Source organism: Saimiri boliviensis, chromosome 12 (genome assembly GCF_048565385.1).
Source record: "Saimiri boliviensis isolate mSaiBol1 chromosome 12, mSaiBol1.pri, whole genome shotgun sequence".
NCBI lineage: Eukaryota > Metazoa > Chordata > Mammalia > Primates > Cebidae > Saimiri > Saimiri boliviensis.
In genome coordinates, this window is record NC_133460.1 from 24097569 (window position 1) to 24119889 (window position 22321).

Consider the following 22321-nt stretch of genomic DNA (forward strand, 5'->3'; position numbering starts at 1 on the left):
AGGAGGATGGAGTCCCCAAAGAGGTTTGCCTGCTTCTCTCCCAGACCACGGCCCTAGGGAATCTGTTTCAGCAGTGTAGCTCATGCATCGCGGCCCAGATTCCTAACATCTGTCCAGCTGTGTGGTCGCCAGGGCCTCCAGCTGCCAGTCAGATGGGAACTTGAAAGCGACGTGACCTTTAGATAAATAAAGCAAGAACTGAGAGGAAAAAAAAAAAAAAGAGCTGAGGTAACAGCAAACATTGGGCAAATATTTGCCAGAGAAACTGCGTTTGAACTTTGCCCTGTGGTGTAGGTCCAGGTTTGCTCGCACAGCCTGACCTTGGCAGCCTTGCCCTCGCTTGTTGTTTTGACATAATTCGTTTTAGCGCATAGGTTTTCCACGGGCTCCATTTGAGTCAATAAGTGATCTCATGACCTCAGAGCGTCTATTTGGGGCTCCTCCGCAGGAAGCCCAGCATGGCTCCAGGGCAGGCGGGTAATCTTTTCTTTTCTGGATGGAGCACACCTAGATACTTTTGTTCTAGTACTGATGTCTTAGAAAAGTATAAAAAACTGAAGAAGCAGTTAAGAACACTTTGAACCAGGTCGTTCAGACGGAATGAAATGAATGAGTTAACCTAAAAAGCAACCCATCTCCTAGCCCACTACTTCTTGGTCCATGCACTGTGGCTTTTCTGTGGCTGATAGAAAGTAAACTGATTCTCAGAAGATGTGGGTCTATTATTAAGGCTATCAATAAGAAGATGGAGGAGGAGGTGGGAAGAAAAAGAAGGAGGAAGAAGGATGAAGAGAGAAGGAGATGGAAAAAGGAAGGAGATAAAGAAGAGGAAAGAGAAGGAGATACGGGAAGTGGGAAGCAGGGAGAAAGGGAGGAAGAGAAGAAGAAGAAGGTGGCAGAGAAGGAGGAGAAGGGGCAGAAGAGAACTGGTATCTACTGAGTGCCCACTGCATGCCAACAATTTTGCATGAATTATCTTATTCAATCATGAAAACAGTCCGTTAAGCTAGCCACTAGTAGTTCTCCATTTTTCAGATGAGAACCTCATGCCTAGAGAAGGTTGACAACTTCCCCCAGGTCACACATCCAGGAGTGACAAGGCTGGAACTGCACCACGCAGGATGGTGTGACCCCCACAGCCCCACCTCCATCTGTGTTTGCTCTTGAGGCCTGTATCTACACAGGACACCACTGTTGGGGAAAGGGAGGTTTCATCAGCCGGTGGTGATGCATCAATTTTGGACAAATGCCCAGTTATTATCAGACAGAATACCTTTAACTTCTAGCCTATACTGAAGAAAGGAAGGCGTAGTGCCCGGAACACTCGGCTAATACAATTTTCATTCATACAGAATTTTTCTTTTTTTGAGAAAGTAAACTTTCAAGAGAGTCCATAAAGCTAATGACATTAAATTAGATCTTCTACACTTTCTGAATTATCAGACCTAGTCCCAAGGAATTGAAAATTAAATCCGGAATCATTTCCCCAAAGCCCCATCAAATAATGTAGTCATCAGAATAACCTGGGAAGTCTGAACCCTGAATCGGGGTTCTCTTGGGTACTGGTCCTGGTTCTGGCAGTCATTGGCTAGGCAGCCTTGGAGGGGCCTCTTAGTATCATTCAGTCCCCTCATCTATATGGTGGGAGGTTTAGGCTCCTTGTATCCTGAAAGAGAAGATAAGCGCATTTCAATACATGCTGAAACCAAAGGAGTGGTCACATCACCACCCTGAGTCTCCAGCTGACTTGGGAAAGTGAAGGAAAGAGACAGACAGGGTGCTCCTGGGGCACCCAGAGGGACCCTCCTGGTGTGGGAGTAAGTAAAGGGCAGATGTGCAGTCAGTGATATTTCACCTGGAATCCAAGGAATGAGTGAAAGGTGAACAGAGCATTCTAGACAGAGGGAACAGCAGGAGTGAGGCCTGGAAGCAGGAGGGAAGCTGCCACGTAGTTGATCATTGGACTGGGCTTGTTGAGAATTATACCATGACCTCAGGCGTAAGCTGGGACCCTGCCGGCCAAGCCAGGTGAATGTCATCCTAAACACACGCTTCGTTAATATGCTTGGTTTTCATTCTTAAAGAGATTAGGGGTCCTTAACAGGCTTCTTTTATTTATTTCTTTTTTCACAGGTTGTATACATTTATAAATATCTTATTTGTATGGTTTTTTTTTTTTTTTTTTTTTTTTTTTGAGACGGAGTTTCACTCTTGTTACCCTGGCTGGAGTGCAATGGCGCGATCTCGGCTCACTGCAACCTCCGCCTCCTGAGTTCAGGCAATTCTCCTGCCTCAGCCTCCTGAGTAGCTGGGATTACAAGCACGCGCCACCACGCCCAGCTAATTTTTTGTATTTTTAGTAGAGACGGGGTTTCACCATGCTGACCAGGATGGTCTCGATCTCTTGACCTCGTGATCCACCCGCCTCGGCCTCCCAAAGTGCTGGGATTACAGGCTTGAGCCACTGCGCCCGGCCCTTATTTGTATGTTTTGACATATCATTCACATATAGTAAAGTGCACAGATGTGAAGTTCACACCTTGATGTGTGTCTGTCTGTTTATACACCCAGGTAACTGTCACCAGATCAGGACTTGGGCATTTGCAGATGTGCAGAAGGCTCCCTTCTTCCCCTCAGTCCTGCCCTACCCATCCCAGGGGAGGCACTTCCCTGACTCTACCGAACTTCTAATGCTAGACTCTAGTGCCAGAGAGGGGTTGATATGATCTAGTCCTAACTCTACTGAACTTCTAATGCTGGACTCTAGGTGGGGGTGGGGCTGATGTGATCCATTTGATTTCCATTTGGAAAGATAGTGCCCTGCTGTCTGCTGCATGAAGAATGAATGGGAGGGGCCCCACTTGCAGCTGGAAAATGAGATGGAGGCTGTTCAGTCCTCAGAACAGAAGAGACAGGGGCCTGAATGGGGAAAGGATGGAAAATAGTGGCAGACTGTGGTTAAATCAACCAGACCTGGCGGCTGTGTATGGGTGTGGGGGATGGAAGAACCAGTGCTGGTCCCTGGGTTGCTGTCTTGGTACCTCGGGGGCAGAGAAGCTGTGCATTAAGCCAAGGAACCTGGAGAGGAAAACGCAGAGGAGGATGGGAATAACTTGGGGCATGGGACTTGTTGAGTTTGAGATGCTTGGAACTGCCAGGTGGAGGGGCTGCACAGGTGGATGGATTGAGAGGCCGGCTGAGCAATGGGCACATCCATAATCCTGGGGAAACAGACAGAGCTGTGTTCATGCGACAATTGCCCGGGGACAAAGAAATCAGTAAGAAAGCAATCGGAACTCAACAGTCATGAATCTTATAAAGACATTTCAGTCTGTGATGGAACAAATATACAATGTGGTCTGGTAAGATTGTGATGCTGTGTTTTTACTGTATCTTTTCTACGTTTAGCTAGTTATATACACAGATATCATTGTGTTACAATTGCCTGCAGTGTTCAGTGTTGTCGTATGCTGTACAGGTTTGCAGCCTGGGAGCTATAGTCTATGCCATATAGCCTGAGTGTGTAGTAGCCATACCACCTAGGATTGTTTAAGTCACTCTGTGATATTTGCACAACAACAAAATCACCTATGACTCATTTCTCATTTCTCACGTGTCCCCACCATTAAGTGATGCATGACTGTAATGATCAACTGGGTAAAGAAAAGTGCACCCATGAAGAAACTGAGAGGGACCCCCAGAGAAACGTGAGGATGTCCAGGAGAATATGGAACTGCAGAGTCAAGGGGAGGGAGTGCTTCCCAAAGGCTGAGGGCACAAGTAGCCTTTACCGCAGCTGAGAATCTTGTTAAGCTGCTATGAGGACCCAGTTCCCTTTTCCTGCATCCTTTCTCCTGAGTTCCGATGAGCAGGCTCTCAGTGAGAAACTTTGAATTATGTAACTGGAGTAGGACTGAAAGCATTGGTAAGAAGCTCTGTGAGATTCGAACGTACTGCTTTATGTATGACCTTAAGACTCAGCCCCTGGGAACTGGATGCATCCATGGTCTTCCTTCAGCCTCAGGCAGGGTCTCTGAAGGCAGGCGGTCATTCCTCTTAGAGGCTTTGGGGACTCGGGTCCTTGTTCTCCCTTCCCTTCTGGTATCCCTGAGATCATCAGCCCTGACTTCCTGAGTGGCCAGGGTCACTTTCCTTTTAGAAAAATTGGATAAATAGAACAAGACAATACAAAACAATAGACAAAAACACCTGTGAGATCATCAGGTACAATAATAGTAACGATTATTCATCAACCATCTGTTTTGGGTGGGGCACTTCATATGCTTTATTCTATTCTTTACTATGAGTGAGGGATTCCCACTTTTCAGATGTCGAAGTTAAGGTCACGGTGCTAATGAGTGGTGTCTGAATACACATGAGGCTGGCTGTAGACTGGGCCCACTGTTCCACCCCACCATACTGAGTCTCAAGAATGTGTATGCTCTGTTGAAAAATCAAACCCTGGCTCCTGAGTGACAGATGGAGACACCGGGGTGAACCATGCTGATTCATTTCCTTAAGCATGTACCAAGCCCCTTCTATGCCAGGCATGCTACATGATCAGCGCTGGGGAGACAGAAGGAAAATCTTGAGCAGATGAACTTCTGCCAGAGAGAGAGAGGTGGGCAGGGGGGAGGGGGGAGAGAAAGAGAGAGAGAGAGGGAAAATATGCTAGTGGGCAAATAAAGTCATTTTAGAACATACTCAGGGTTCTGAAGGGAATAAGTGACTGAAAGTGATCATATGAAGGGGCGATTAACATTGGGCTGTCAGAAAAGGCCTCCAGGAGCTCAAGTTCCAGGGACCCACCAGGATGCTCCTGCCGGGTTGGAGATTCCTCCGGGCTGTGTAGGCTGCCTTGAAGGCCACGTTCTGACCCTGTGGGCCGGCAGGTGTGTTACTTGCTGGCCAAGGACCTGGAGTTCTATCATCAGTAATATTTGCCACAGGGACTAAGCAATTTTCATATCTAAGGCAAGATAAATCTGCAACAGTCAAAACTGGCCAGTGATAAAGATTTGGTGAACATAGAATATACTAGGTGGAATGTGTTGACTTCAACAACATCTTTTTTTTTTTTTTTTTTTTTTTTTGAGACGGAGTTTTGCTCTTGTTACCCAGGCTGGAGTGCAATGGCGCGATCTCGGCTCACCGCAACCTCCGCCTCCCGGGCTCAGGCAATTCTCCCGCCTCAGCCTCCTGAGTAGCTGGGATTACAGGCACACGCCACCACGCCCAGCTAGTTTTTTGTATTTTTAGTAGAGATGGGGTTTCACCATGTTGACCAGGATGGTCTTGATCTCTTGACCTCGTGATCCACCCTCCTCGGCCTCCCAAAGTGCTGGGATTACAGGCTTGAGCCACCGCGCCCGGCCATCAACAACATCTTAAAGCCAAGGCACTGCCTAGAAGAAGGCATGACAGTTTCATTTAAAAGATAGTCTTGAAGGATAAAGTGACCCAGTGACAATGTAATGCCTCTTAAGCAGAGCTGGTGCCCCAGGAAGGAATCCCTGTGACAAAGGTCTGCATGCCCGGGCCAGAGCTGGGGTGGAGCCAAGTGGGTGCCTCTCCTGTGGATGAGTCTCCTGGCCATTCAAAACTCTGGAAAGAGCTATCATTTCCTTAGGACTAGAGTCCTCCTAGAGGAGTCCAGGCTGGGAAGTGGGAGCCCCTAGTCCAGTCTGTCCAAGGTCGGCTATGTGGACATGAGGGGCACTGGCCAGGTGGAATTGTAGACTCACCCAAAGCAAGACTTCCTCATCCTCCTGAGGGACTGGAGCATGGAGAAGGCACCCCTTCGGTGCAAGAGAGTCCTGTTCTCTCCTCAGATAACACGCTCCTGCCCTGGCACAGGTGGGGAGGTGCTGACTAGGAAGCTCCTGCTCAGGGTTAAGCCCATTTCTATTAGAGGAGGCCAGCGGGAGTGATCAGGCACTCAGTGCCATGGGAGCACATGGCAAGGTCACTGCCCATGCTTCCCTCCTGGACTGGCATTTTTCCCAGAAGAAGGACAGCTGAGAGCAGTGGTAGTGGCCCTTGGAACCTGCTCCTCCATCTGCTTTCCTGGGGACTGTGCCCACCTGCTTGAGGGTCTGGCTGTGACAGAGAGTGCCTGGGTGGAGGACATCCAGCCATCTCATATGAATGTTTGGGACCACACGTATCATCCAACTACTCTCCCTTGTCCTTGCCATCACGCCAGTTGGCAGCCCTGAAAGGAGTTGGGATATGGTATAACAATCACACACTTTGGCTCCTGGGAAGCTCAGCAAGTGGCTTTGGCTCAGTCCCAGTTGCTGTGGCTCCAGCAAGGCCGTGCATCCCCAGCTGAAGTCATAGAGATATTCTTTGCTAAATGGACCTGTCTGGGCCTGACCTAGGAGGCACTCCACAAATGAATTGTGTCCATATCCCGTGCCTCCCACACCCAGAAGCTCACGTGGATTCACCTGAATGGACGTGTTCTCCCTGTGTCACTTGACTCAAGGTCTTGCCCACCCACCCCTTCATTGCGCTCTCTCCCTGCTTCCAGTGTTCCCTGCCAAACCATCATTCTCTAAACTGCTGTTCCCTAAACCATCATCCTCTAAACCACCCTTCTCTAAATCACTGTTTCCTAAACCACCGTTCTCTAAACGACGCTTCTCTGGCCTCCTTGTGCTCGCATTTCTGCTCAGATGCTTCCAGGATGCTTCACTCCACACAGACAAACTCCTGGGTGCTGGCCTCCCCTGGATCCTCACACTGGACCTTTGCCTCACAGTGCCCTTGCCTTGGGAGGGTCTCTGCCCAGGTCATGGTGGGCTTCCAAATGTGCTCCTTACTGGCTTTCTCTTCTGCTCCTCCAAGTCTGTGGGGATCCAGCCGTCCAGTGAGGGCTGACTTTGTTCCTACCTTCTCCTTGGAGCTTTCCCCATTCAATACACCTCTGAAATCTTAGGAACTGTTTATGGGTTATTAATTTAACATTTCACATGTACTGTCTTGTGTCCTTCCTAATACAGAGACCCTTGAGACCAGAATTAATCATCTTCCCTTTAAGTCTTCATCTGATGGCCTTCAACACACACTGGGAAACAGAAAAATTATGCCCCAGAAAGTTTTAATCAGCTAAGATCCATATTAAAAAGTAGGAACATTTGTAGAATGAATAAAATAATAAAGATGAGAACAGAAATTAGAGAAATAGAAAAAAGTACCCTAAAAATAAACAGAGCCAAAGTTGTTTTGAAAAGACTAATAAAAGTGATGTGCACTGGCGAGACAGATCACAGGGTAAGTGGGCAGCTCTGGATGGTTCTTAATCCAAATGCCATCCAGATGTTGAGCTTAATTTATCAAAACAAGTCTGAAATCCCTAAAAGACATTCCAGTCTGAACCTGCGGGTTCATTAACATTTACTTAGCATGACTCTCCAGGCCTCCTCTCACTGCTCTGGGATCTCAGGCTCCCAGATCCAGTGCTCTGAGGAGGAGGAGAAAGAGAAATAGGCAGAGGTCAGGAGCATGGTAAGCTCTATTCTTTCCTGGATTCAGAGATCTTAAGCAACTTGGAAGATAGAGATGCCATCCCCGAGTCCCTAAATGAACATAGGTCATTAGAGATCAGAGAACAGACAAACAGCACTCAAGCAGAGTGTAACTCAATCCCACACTTGGAATCACGTGCACGGCATTTGAGGAAGTGCTTGAAACTCACCTAGAGGACGGCATTGCCTTTGAAAAAGGAAACCAAGACCAGATTCATGAGTCTGCCACCAAACTGAAATAATTAGCCCAATTTTCTGGGCCATTGCAGCAGACTTTCAAGCTCTGCTTTAGGAATGGATAATTTACACCAGAGGAACACGTGCAAGATTTACTATGCATTTATTAGCATACCACGAGCATCTATGTCAAGACTAATGGAGATGCTTCTCAGTTGATTAAGTAAATAAATAAATAAAAGCACCATCAGGAAAGACTCTAGCAAGTCTTACAGAAGTGGGTAAAGTGTGAGGGGCCTCCAGCTGAGGCCCCTGTTCTCCCAGTGGGAATTGTCTATCCAGACAGGGAGACTCTTCTGGGCTACTCCCAGAGGGCACAGAAGTAAGAGCTTTCTGCACTATCACCTGTCTTACATCTGGAACCAGGATCTTTTGAAATTCAGCAGAAATCTGTTGGGAACCTGACGTGCACCAGGCATTGGGCTGGGATCTGTGGATACTAGATGAATTAGGTGTAAGCACTACTCTTGAGGAACCAAAGTCTACCTGGGGTACTTAACACCCATGTAGGGCACAGTATGATCACAGGCAGGAGGTGCACAGAGGTTCTTTGTGAATGAGTTAATGAGCATATAATGAACGACTAAAGATGCTAGCAGTATGCACACCGTGCCTTCCAGCTTTAAGTTCTCTGGCTTTCCTTGCCTGCCAAAGGAGTACTGGACATGGTGAGCATAATGATTATTACCTACAACGCTTTTAAGAGTGAAGGTGACTTATGGAAAAATGCCTAAGGATAACAGGAGAAACCAGGACTGTTGTAAGCAAACTGAGATTGTATGGTCATCCTAACTATGGTAAAGTGGAAAGACAGGAAAGGATAACATGGAGAGAATGTTGACTTCTCCATTCATTTCTTAAACGTTTAATTTTTTTAAAGTTTTAATTGTGGTAAAACATACATAACGTAAAATTTGCCATGTTACTTTTAGGTGTACAGTTCAGCAGCACTAAGTATATTCACATTGCTGTGCAGTCTTCAAAATGGTCTTCACCTTGAAAACCAAACTCCATGCTCATTCAGTGATAGCACCTCATTCCCCTTCCCTCTGGCCCCTGGCAACCCTGCTTTCTGTCTCTACGGATTTGACTACTTTGATGCCTCATATAAGTGAACTCATAAGTATTTGTCTTTCTGGTGTGGCTGGCTAATTTCACTCAGCATGATGTCCTCGAGGTTCTTCTACTCATTCTTGATAAGTTATCACAGCATCAAATTCACACTTGCAATGACATCACTGAGAACTAAAAGCTATACAGACATTGCATCATGGTTATTCTCAGCTGACCAGATTTATTTTGAGCTTTTCTTTCTTTATTTTGCATTGCGTCAGCTACATTGCAGGAATTCTTAGACTATTAGAGTGCAGGTTCCACTGTGGAAAAACCCAAGTTGTTCACAGGCCTTGAATAACTCACAGTCAAGCTGCTACTTGAAGAATAACCAGACCGGGGCTTCCTGGGACTTGCAGGCTGGGCCCACTGACACATCATGGTTTGAATGGTACTTAGTCTGAGGGGATTTTATTTGTTCATAGTCTTCTAAGTTTGGGGCTCATGGCTATTTTATAAGTCTATGTAATTCTGAATTTTCTTATGAATTGTATACCTATGTTTTATTTAAAAGTTTATCATTTCTGTGCTTATTACACATGGTATGCCTGTAATAAAATATCTCATGCACGCAATAAATATATACACCTACTAGGTATCCATAATTTTTTTTTAAATACATTTTTTAAAAATTATACTTTAGTTCTGGGATACATGTGCAGAATGTGCAGGTTTGTTATATAGGTATGCACATACCATGGGGGTTTGCTGCACCCATCAAACCATATCTACGTTAGGTATTTCTCCTAATGCTGTAATCCCCTAGCCCCCAACTTTCCAACACACCCCAGTGTGTGATGTTCCCCTCTCTGTCCATGTGTTCTCATTGTTCAACTCCCACTTATGAGTGAGAGCCTGCATTATTTGGTTTTCTGTTCCTGTGTTAGTTTGCTGAGAATGATGGTTTCCAGCTTCATCCATGTCCCTGTAAAGGACATGAGATCATCCCTTTTTATGGCTGCATAGTATTCCATGGTGTATATGTGCCATGGTTTCTTTATCCAGTCTATCATTGATGGGCATTTTGGTTGGTTCCAACTCTTTGCTATTGTGAACAGTGCTGCAATAAACATACACGTGCATGTGTCTTTATAGTAGAAGGATTTATAATCCTTTGGATATGTACCCAGTAATGGGACTGCTGGGTCAAATGGTATTTCTGGTTCTAGATCCTTGAGGAATCACCACACTGTCTTCCATAATAAACTAATTTACACTCCCACCAACAATGTAAAAGCATTCCTATTTCTCTGCATCCTCTTTATCACCTGCTGCTTCCTGACTTTTTAATGACTACCATTCTAACTGGCATGAGATGATATCTCATTGTAGTTTTGATTTGCATTTCTCTAATGATCAGTGATGGTGAACTTTTTTTCATATGTTTGTTGGTCCCATAAATGTCATCTTTTGAAAAGTGTTCATATTCTTCACCCACTTTTTGGTGGGGTTGTTTGTCTTTTTCTTGTAAATTTGTTTAAGTATCTTATAGATTCTATTTGCCCTTTGTCAGATGGATAGATGACAAAAATTGTCTCCCATTCAGTAGATTTCCTCTTCACTCTGATGATCATTTCTTTTGCTCTGCAGAAGCTCTTTAGTTTCATTAGATCCCATTTGTCTTTCTGGCTTTTGTTGCCATTTTGGCTTTTGTTGCAATTGTTTTTGGTGTTTTAGTCATGAAGCCTTTGCCCAAGCCAATATTCTTAATGGTATTGCCTGGCTTTTCTTCTAGGGTTTTTATGGTTTTAAGACTTACATTTAAGTCTTTCATCCATCTTGAGCTAATTTTTGAACAAGGTGTAAGGAAGGGGTCCAATTTCAGTTTTCCACATATGAGTTTTCCCAAAACCATTTATTAATTAGGGAATCATTTTCCCATTGCTTGTTTTTATCAGGTGTGTTTAAGATTAGATGGTTGTAGATGTGTGGTGTTATTTTTGAGGCCTCTGTTCTGTTCCATTGGTCTATATATCTGTTTTAGTACCAGTACCATGCTGTTTTGGTTACTATAGCATTTCAGTACAGTTTGAAGTAAGGTAGCACAATGCCTCCATCTGTGTTCTTTTTGCTTAAGATTGTCTTGGCTATATTGGCTCTTTTTTTTTGGTTTCATGTGAAATTTAAAGTAGTTTTTTTTCTAATTCTGTGAAGAAAGTCAATGGTAGCTTGATGGGGATAGCACTGAATCTATTAATTGCTTTGGGCAGTATGGCCGTTTTCACTATATTGGTTATTCCTATCCATGAGCATGGAATGTTTTTGTATTAGTTTGTGTCTTCTCTGATTTCTTTGAGTAGTGGTTTGCAGTTCTCCTTGAAGAGGTCATTCACATCCCTTGTAATTGTAGTTTATTCTCCTTTTTTGGGAGTTCACTTATGATTTGGATCTCTGTTTGTCTATTATTTGTCTATTATTGGTGTATAGGAATGCTTGTGATTTTTGCACATTGATTTTGTATTATGAGACTTTGCTGAAGTTGCTTATCAGCTTAAGGAGATTTTGGGTTGAGAATATACAGTCATGTTATCTGCAAACAGAGACCATTTGACTTCCTCTCTTCCTGTTTGAATGTCCTTTATTTCTTTCTCTTACCTGATAGTCCTGGCCAGAACTTCCAATATTATGTTGAATAGGAGTGGTGAGAGAGGGCGTTCTTGGCCTGTGCCGGTTTTTCAAAGTGAAGCTTCCAGCTTTTACCCATTCAGTATGATATTGGCTGTGGGTCTGTCATAAATAGCTCTTATTATTTTGAGATACATTCCATGAATACCTAGTTTATTGAGAGTTTTTAGCATGAAGGGGTGTTGAATTTTCTCAAAGGCCTTTTCTGCAACTATTGAGATAATCGTGTGATTTTTGTCATTGGTTCCGTTTATGTGATGGATTACATTTATCAATTTGTGTATGTTGAAGCAGCCTTGCATCCTAGGAATAAAGTCAACTTGATCATGGTGGATAAGGTTTTTGATGTACTGCTGGATTCAGTTTGCCAGTATTTTATTGAGGATTTTTGCATCAATGTCCATCAGGGATATTAGCATAAATATTTTTTGTTGTTATTGTTGGGTCTCTGCCAGCTTTTGGTACCAGGATGATGCTGTCCTCATAAAATGAGTTACGAAGGAGTCCTTTTTCTATTGTTTGGAATAGTTTCTGGAAGAATGGTACCAGCTCCTCTTTGTACCTCTGGTAGAATTCGGCTGTGACTCCCTCTGTTCTTGGGCTCTTTTTGTTGGTAGGCTATTAATTGCTGCCTCAACTTCAGAACTAATTATTGGTCTATTCAGAGATTCAACTTCTTCCTGGTTTAGTCTTGGGAGGGTATATGTGTCCAGGAATTTATCCATTTCTTCTAGATTTTCTAGTTTATTTGCATAGAGGTGTTATTATTCTCTGATGGTAGTTCGTATTTCTGTGGGATCAGTGTTGATCTCCCTTTTATCATTTTTAATTGTGTCTGTTTGATTCTTTTCTCTTTTCTTCTGTATTAGTCTGGCTAGCAGGCTATCTATTTTGTTAATGTTTTCAAAAACCCAGCTCATGGATTCATTGATTTTTTTGAAGGTTTTTTGGTGTCTGTATCTTCTTCAGTTCTGCTCTGATTTAGTTATTTCTTGTCTTCTGCTAGCTTTTGAATTCATTTGCTCTTGCTTCTCTAGTACTTTTAATTGTGTTGTTGGGATGCTGATTTTGGATATTTCCTGCTTTCTCCTGTGGGCATTTAGTGCTATAAATTTCCCTCTAAACACTGCTTTAACTGTGTCCCAGAGATTTTGGTATGTTTTGTCTTTGTTCTCATTGGTTTCAAAGAACGTCTTAATTTCTGCCTTCATTTCATTACTTACCCAGTAGTCATACATGAGCAGATTGTTTAGTTTCCATGTAGTTGTGTAGTTTTAAGTGAGTTTCTTAATCCTAGGTTCCAATTTGATTGCATTGTGGTCTGAGAGACTGTTTGTTATGATTTCCATTCTTTTGTATTTGCTAAAGAGTGTTTTACTTCCAATTATATGGTCAGTTTTAGAATAAGTGTGATGTGGCGCTGAGAAGAATGTATATTCTGTTGATTTGGGATGTAGAGTTCTGTAGATGTCTATTAAGTTCCTTTGGTCCACAGCTGAGTTAAAATCCTGACTATATTTGTTAATTTTCTGTCTCATTGACCTGTGTAATATTGACAGTGGGGCGTGGAAGTCCCCCACTATTATTGGGTGGAGTCTAAGTCCTTCTGTAGGTCTCTAAGAACTTGCTTTGCTTTATGAATCTGGGTGCTCCTGTATTAGGTGCATGTATATATTTAGGATAGTTAGCTCTTTTTGTTGCATTGATCTCTTTACCATTATGTAATGTCCTTCTTTGTCTTTTTTGATCTTTGTTGGTTTTGTTGGTTTAAAGTCTATTTTATCAGAGACTAGGACTGCAACCGTTGTTGTTGTTGTTGTTTTTCCCCTCTCCATTTGCTTGGTGAATAATCCTCCATCCCTTTATTTTGAGCCTGTGTATGTCTTTGCATGTGAGATGGGTCTCCTGACTACAGCACATTGATGGGTCTTAACTCTATTTGCCAGTCTGTGTCTTTTAATTGGGGCATTTAGCCAGTTAACATTTAAGGTCAATATTGTTTTGAGTGAATTTTATCCTGTCATCATGATGCTAGCTGGTTATTTTTCCCATTAGTTGATGCAGTTTCTTCATAATATCGATGGTCTTTACAATTTCGTATGTTTTTGGAGTGGCTGGTACCAATTTTTCCTTTCCATATTTAGTGCTTCTTTCAGAAGATCTTGTAAGGCAGGTCTGGTGGTGACAAAATCTCTCAGCATTTGCTTGTCTGTAAAAGAATTTATGTCTCCTTCACTTATGAGGCTTAGTTTGGCTGGATTTGAAATTCTGGTTTGAAAATTCTTTTCTTTCAGAATGTTGAATATTGGCCCCCACTCTCTTCTGGCTTGTAAGTTTCTGCCAAGAGACCCACTGTTAGTGTGATAGGCTTCCCTTTGTGGGTAACCTGATCTTTCTCTCTGGCTGCCCTTAACATTATTTTCTTCATTTCAACCTTGGTGAATCTGACGATTATGTGTCTTGGAGTTGCTCTTTTCAAGGAGTATGTTTGTGGTGTTCTCTGTATTTCCTGAATTTGAATGTTGCCCTGTCTTGCTAGGTTGGGGAAGTTCTCCTGGATAATATCCTGAAGAGTGTTTTCCAACTTCGTTTCATTCTCTTTGTCACTTTCAGGTATACCAATCAAATGTAGATTTGGTCTTTTCACATAGTCCTGTGTTTCTTGGAGGCTTTATTTATTTATTTATTTATTTTAATTTATTTTTTTTTAATTTTTATTTTTTTATTGCATTTTACTTTTCATTCTTTTTTCTCTAAACTTGTCTTTATGCTTTATTTCATTAAGTTGATCTTTGATCTCTGATATCCTTTCTTTCACTTGATTAATTCTGCTATTGATACTTGTGTATGCTTCAGTAAGTTTTCATGCTGTGTTTTTTCAGCTTCATTAGGTCATTTATGTTCTTCCCTAAACTGGTTATTCTAGTTAGCAATTCCTCTAACCTTCTTTCAAGGTTCTTAGCCTCCTTGCATTGAGTTAGAACATGCTCCTTTAGCCCGGCGAAGTTTGTTATTACCCACCTCCTGAAGCCTACTTCTGTCAATTGATGAAACTCATTCTCCATCCAGTTTTTTTCCCTTGTTGGTGAGGAATTGTTATCCTTTGGAGGAGAAGAGGCATTCTGGTTTTTGGAATTTTTCAGCCTTTTCTCCCTGTTTTTTTTTCTCATCTTCATGGGTTTATCTACCTTTGGTCTTTGGTGCTGGTGACACATGGACGGGGTTTTTGTCTGGACGTCCTTTTCGTTGATGTTGCTGTTGATGCTATTTCTTTCTGTTTGTTAGTTTTCCTACTAACAGTCAGGCCCCTCAGCTGCTGGACTACTGGAGTTTGCTGGAAGTTCACTCCAGACCCTGTTTGCTTGGGTATCACCAGTGGAGGCTGCATAACAGCAAAGATTGCTGCCTGTTCCTTCCTCTGGAAGCTTCATCCCAGAAGGGAACCTGCCAGATGCCAGCTGGAGCTCTCCTGTATGAGGTGTCTGTTGAGAGACACCACCCAGTCAGGAGGCATGGGGGTCAGGGACCCACCTGGAAATGCAGGTGGGTCTATCCTTTAGCAGAGCTTGAGTGCTGTGCTGAGATATCTGCTGCTCTCTTCAGAGCCAGCAGGCAGGAACATTTACATCTGCTGAAGCTATAGCCCTAGCTATTCCTTCTCCCAGGTGCTCTGTCGCAGGGAGATGGGAGTTTTATTTATAAGCCCCTGACTGGGGCTGCTGCCTTTCTTTCAGAGATGCCCTGCCCAGAGAGGAGGAATCTAGAGAGGCAGTCTGGCTACAGCAGCTTTGCCAAGCCGCAGTGGTCTCCATACAGTTTGGACTTCCTGGTGGCTTTGTTTACACTGTCAGGGGAAAATAGCCTACTCAAGCCTCAGTAATGGCGGATGCCCCTTTCCCTACCAAGTTCGAGTGTCTCAGGTTGACTTCAAACTGTTGTTCTGGCAGCGAGAATTTCAAGCCAGTGGATCTTAGCTTGCTGGGCTCCACGGGAGTGGGATCTGCTGAGCTAGACCACTTGGCTCCCTGGCTTCAGCCCCCTTTCCAGGGGAGACAAAGGTTCTTCTCAACAGCATTCCAGGTGCCACAGGGATATGAAAAAAACCTCTGCAGCTAGTTCAGTGTCTGCTCAAATGGCTGCCCACTTTTGTGGTTGAAATCCAGGGCCCTGGCAGTGTAGGCAGCTGAGGGAATCTCCTGGTCTGTGGGTTGCAAAGACCATGGAAAAACTGTAGTATCTGGGCCGGAGTGCACCATTCTTCATGGCTTCCCTTGGCTAGGGGAGGGAGTTCCCTGACCCCTTGCACTTCCCAGGTGAGGCAATGCCCCACCCTGCTTCTGCTTGCCCTCCGTGTGCTGCAGCCATTGTCTAACAAGTTCCAATGAGATGAGCTGTGTACCTCAGCTGGAAATGCATAAATCACCTGCCTTCTGTGTTGATCTCGCTGGGAACTGCAGACAGGAACTGTTCCTATTTGGCCATCTTACCAGCCCCCCAGAAAAAAAATGTTTTAAAAGTGTATTATTCTAAAAATTGTAGAGCAATACATACTATGTGTGTGTGTGTGTGTGTGTGTATATATATATATATATATATATATATATATATAGAGAGAGAGAGAGAGAGAGAGAGAGAGATGATAGATAGATGGATAGCTATTATGACTGAATACCTATATATGTCTGTAAAGCTATAAAACACTCAAAACTGTACCTAACTCTAGGAAATAATTTTTTAAAACTCCATACGACTTTACATTGCAATTACTAATAACTCACGTTTTAATTAAGAACTCTTGACAAAGCAATCATTTGGAACCCAGGATGCACTTACCCTTGAAGCCATCCATTCATCTATCCATTCATTTATCCAATTAGTCAACAAACATTGCATGCCAGGAACTATTCCAGATACCCGGATGTGGAAGAAACAGAACATATAAAAAATCTTGTCCTAGAAGAATTTACTTTTAAAAATGAGGACAAAGAGACAGATAATAAGCAATCAAACAAATGAAAATAATAACTTCTGAGAGTGATAAAAGCTTTTAAGACAATGGAATATTTTAACATAGAGTATCTGGGGGTGGGGTGTGGAGGATGGGTTTTTTTGGAGAATGTTAGAAAAGAACTTTTGAAGACAGGCATGTGGAATATGGAAACCTGGAAGGGGAGCATCCCAGGAAGGTGAAACGGTATGGCTGATGTCAGAGTTGGGAAGGCTGTCATGGACCAGAGCAAGCAGGGGAGAAGATGGTGAGTAATGAGTGGATACCTGATGGGCATGAGGCTTGTCTGAGGGATTTATGAGGGAAGTTAGAACTGGCAATCACAGAGCACTGGGAGGGTCTGTGCCGGTAAGTCGAACATGCCAGCTGTCCTGGAAGCCACAATGATTCCACTGAGTGAAGTGGTCTCCTAAAAGTCACATGGAGGTGGGGAAAAGGAGCGCATTGATGGATGTAGTTATTCATGTTTCGGGCCTGAGTTTGAATCCTGGATCTGTCTAGGAAAGTCACCTATTCACCCTGGGGTTCTATTTTCTCACTTATAACATTTTGGGGGTGGTCATGAGGCCTATTTCACAGGGTGATGGTAGATTTTAAATGAGCCAAGGTACCCACAGTGCCTCAGACTTAGAAGTGAACAGCCATTTTCTGACTCTAAGACTTCTCCAAAGACCACCTAACCAGGGATTCAGACTGTTGGGGTGTATAGTCAGCGCTTGCTGGATGAATGTGGGGAGACTCAGCTGCTTCGTGTGGTTCTGCTCACATTTGTTAGGTTCAATAGCTACTGAGAAACTAAAGCCACATGACAGATAGGAGCCACTAGGAACCTGGCACTAGAGAAGCTCAGCCTGTAGCCATGGACATCACAGATTTAAGGCAATGAGCTTGAGTGCATATGTGTGCATATGTGTGTGTTAGTTATGTTCTTTAACCATACATTCTGTGTGGATCCTACGTTGCCTTAGTATACTTGTACCATGCCTGCATTTTGGGGTAGTCACAGAAACCACTCTCTGCTCACAGTAAAAGGGAATGGGGTCCTGGTTGTCCCTTATGAGATGAGAATGATGGAGGCAAGCAGAGATCCACAGAGAGGGGAACATCTTCAGGAAAGTGAAACCAGGGTCAAATGAATGAATGGGAGCTTGTCTTTTAGTGTAAGGCAGAGGTCCCATTCATAAGAGCACTAACTTTGAATCTTGGCTTTTCTCTTTTTTTTTTTTTTTTTTTTTTTTTTTTGATACAGAGTTTTGCTCTTGTTATCCAGGCTGGAGTGCAATGGCGTAATCTCAGCTCACCACAACCTCCACCTCCTGGGTTCAGGCAATTCTCCTGCCTCAGCCTCCTGAGTAGCTGGGATTACAGGCACACATCACCATGCCCAGCTAATTTTTTGTATTTTTAGTAGAGATGGGGTTTCACCATGTTGACCAGGATGGTCTTGATCTCTTGACCTCGTGATCCACCCACCTCGGGCTCCCAAAGTGCTGGGATTACAGGCTTGAGCCACCGCGCCTGACCCGGCTTTTCTCACTTACTGGCTTGCACCCTCAATTGAGTTATTTAGTAGCATGAGCTTTGGCTTCCAGATCTGTAAAATGAGGATGGCACCCTATTATTTTGATATTACAATTCCTGGATAATAAACTCACAGTTCTTAGAAGAGTTCAGGTGCAGAGTGCTGAATAACTGGTGAGAATCCCCAGCACAGAGCTAACCCAGCCCACTTCACAGCACTACTAAGTGGACATTACTGTCCCTGCTGTGAATGTGAGAAAATAGAGGTAACTGAACTTAAGTAATTTTCAACAAGAGAAAGTTGCCAAGTGGTAGGAGCAGGTCTTGAAACCACACCTAACCCTAAACCCATGCTCATGATTGTAGATGATTGTAGGTCTTGCCTCTCAAACCTGAATATGAGCAAAAAGGAGAATAATTTTTTTTGTTTATTTGTTTGTTTTTATCCTTTGTTTTACTTTAGTTCTGTGATACATGTGTTGAATGTGCGAGTTTGTTACATAGGTACACACGTGCCATGGTGGTTGGCTGCACCTATCTCCTTGTCATCTAGGTTTTAAGCCCCACATGCATTAGGTATTTGCCCTAATGCTGTCTCTTTCCTTGCCCTCCAAACACTGACAGGCCCCAGTGTGTGATGTTCCCCTCCCTGTGTCCATGAGTTCTCATTGTTCAACGCCCACTTACAAGTGAGAACATGCAGTATTTGGTTTTCTCTTCCTGTGTTAGTTTGCTGAGGCTGATGGCTTCCAGCTTCATCCATATTCATGCAAAGGGCATGAACTCATTTTCTGTGGCTGCATAGTATTCCATGGTATACATGTGCCATATTTTCTTTATCCAGTCTATCATTTGGGCATTTGGGTTGGTTTCAAGTCTTTGCTATTGTAAATAATAGCAAATACATTTAAACAATAAACATATGTGTGCATGTGTCTTTATTGTATAATGATTTATAATCCTTTGGGTATATGCCCAGTAATAAGATTGCTAGGCCAAATGGTATTTCTGGTTCTAGATTCTTGAGGAATCACCACACTGTCTTCCACAATGGTTGAACTAATTTACTCCCCCATCAACTGTGTAAAAGTGTTCCTATTTCTCTGCATCCTCACCAGCATCTGTTGTTTCCAGACTTTTTAATGATCACCATTCTAACTGGAATGAGATGGTATCTCATTGTGGTTTTGATTTGCATTTCGTTAATGACCAGTAATGATGACCTTTTTTTCATGTTTGTTGGATGCGTAAATGTCTTCATTTGATAAGTGTCTGTTCATATCTTTCACCCACTTTTAGATGAGATTGTTTCTTTCTTGTAAATTTGTTTAAATTCCTTGTAGATTCTGGATATTAGTCCTTTGTCAGATGGATAGATTGCAAAAGTTTTCTCTCATTCTGTAGGTTGCCTGTTCACTCTGATAATAGTTTCTTTTACTGAGCAGAAGCTCTTTAGTTTAATTAGATTTCATTTGCCAATTTTGGCTTTTGTTGCTATTGCTTTCAGTGTTTGAGTCATAAAGTCTTTTGCCTATGCCTACGTCCTGAATGGTAAGAAATCTTGACACTGCTAACACAACTCAGAATCTCACTCTGCACCTCATTTTAAGGTGATATAATGACAATGCTTGGGACAGTGAGAAGCATTATGCATAGGTAGAAGTGAAGACATTGCTCATAATCCCGTCAGCACAACACTGCCCAGAAGTAGAAACAGCCCACAGTACTGCATGGCTGGGCATGTAGTTCACATGCAGTCTCCAAAATACTGCTGCATGTGGAAAACGCTGAGTGAGGGGGCTTTCTCAGATGACGTTGGCCAGGCCCCCTCAGTCCCCAGGACAATGTGGACAGAGTTCCTTGCATGGGTACTAGAGTGTCTGGGGACTTTGTTTGGTGGCCCATTTCATCTCTTGCCCTGCTCTGAAATCTTGACACTGCTAACACAACTCAGAGTCTCAGTCTGCACCAACTTCCCACGGAGCTCTGTCTCCCCAGCATCAGCACACACACTGGCATACTCCCAGTTGTCCAGCACATGAACTCTATTCTGAGTTTACTCACACTTAACAACTTAGTTTTCTCTCTTATGCTCTTAAAGCCAGACTTTGGAGTGCAAGGAGTCCACCAATCTAGTAGATTTGGGATCTGTGGTTGGTTTGGTTTGCTAATCAAAAAATCAGTTAAGTAAAGTACCACAAATATAGTACTTGGGTATAATAAATATTTTATTTTACTTTAAAACATATATATGAATATTTGGTTACTAATCTTGTGACATAAAGCCAAAACCTCTTCTGAGGTGCGGGTCCAGCAGGAGTCCCATGATGTCTTCCTTGCATAACTCATGTCTAAGCTGCTTCCTCTATACATTCCATTGTTAGCTACTTTAAAACAGACTCCGAACTTTAAAACAATTGCCAAGCTTTCTGATTGTAGAGTTTTAGTGGCTGTTTCCCATTTTAGTTCCCCAATAGGTTACAGCTACTTAGAAACACTGAATTTGGTAGCATTATTTTTTAATGACTGTGTTCAACAAGTCTTTCCACAACTTGGAATTTAATTTTCACACGGATTTCTCCTGGATATCTACCCAGAGGAAATAAGTCATTATACATAAAGGATACTTGCGCATGCATGTTTACAATGGCACAATTCACAATTGCAAAATCGTGGAACCAACCCAAATGCCCATCAATCAATGAGTGGATAAAGAAACTGTGTTGTGTGTGCACGTGTGTGTATATATATATATGTGTGTATATATGTGTGTGTGTGTGTGTGTGTGTGTGTGTGTGTGTGTGTGTATGAATACTACGACTCAGCCATAAAAAGGAATGAATTAACAGCATTTGCAGTGACCTGAATGGGGTTGGAGACTATTATTCTAAGTGAAATAACTCAGGAATGGAAAGCCAAATATCGCATGTTCTCACTGATATGTGGAAGCTAAGCTATGAGGACGCAAAGGCCAAGAATGGTACAATGGACTTTGGGGACTTGGGGGTAGGAGTTGGGGGGCCGAGGGATAACAGACTACAAATAGGGTGCAGTATATACTGCTTGGGTGGTGGGTGCACCACAATCTCACAAATCACCACTAAAGAACTTACTCCTGTAACCAAACACCACCTGTACCCCAATAACTTATGGAAAAAATAATACAACAAATAAATAAAATAGCTATAAAATAAAAAATAATTTGCACAGGAATGACAACTCGTTTGTACCCATATCTCCTCAATTTGAATAAGTTTACTTAATTTAAATCACTTTGATAACAAGTATAAGGGTTATAGTGATACGAAGAAAATGAAGACTGATTGCTGACAAGCATCCAGCTCACATGAGGAGGGGAGGGAGAGCCAGCGGCCCAGGGAGCAGGAACCTCACCTGCCTTCTGCATGTGCACAGCAGCGTGGACCGTGTCCGGGAGTCCGGAGAATCAGCTGAGGGGCCGGTTGAGAAAGCTTCAGAATACATACTGACCATTTTCTTAGAATGCGCTCCCCAGCGATCCGCCTGACCATCTTCTTCTAACTCTCTATTTATACTTTAGCTGTCTCCTCTGCTAAACCTTTCCTGTCTTTATTCCGAGACTGCCCTTCCTAGATACTTCAATTGCACTTAGAACTTTCTATTAATAATCAAACTTAAAACATCGCATTGCAATTATGTTTCCATTATTAATCTTCACTACTAAATTATAATTTCCTTCCATCAGCTCCTGTGCCTTATTTGCCATTATTTCCCCAGAGCCCGGCACAATGTCTTCCTCATTGCAAATATAAATGTTTATGAAAGAACAAAGAAACCTACTGGACCAACACACAAATAAACCCACAAAACCTAGACTGAGCTTTCAAGCTTGTTCTTCTTAACTGACACCTTTCAGTCAACCTGACCTGCCCAAATGCTGTGTACTCTGCTATCAACCTGTGCAACGCTGCCTTAAATTTTCACTGGGAGCCTCCTCACTGCTGTCCCAGATCCACGAAGTTTTCTCTTGGCTTTGGTGTCCTGCTTATGCCTCCCAGTTCCTCCCCTTGACCTGGTGTTAGGATCTGACTTCCCTGGGCATCTGAATTGAATCCACGCTTCAGGCTCTTCCCACGCTGGTACATTTTAGACAGAATATGCTGTCTGGCTCTGCTCCTGGTGATTCAACCCTCCCTGTCTGTGCTTGCCCTCACCAGTGTTGACCTCGGGGAAGAATAGTTGTAGATGGGCTGGAGAGTTGTCTCCTGACCTGTGATTCTACAGTCCTCACTGAGGAATTTCAGGC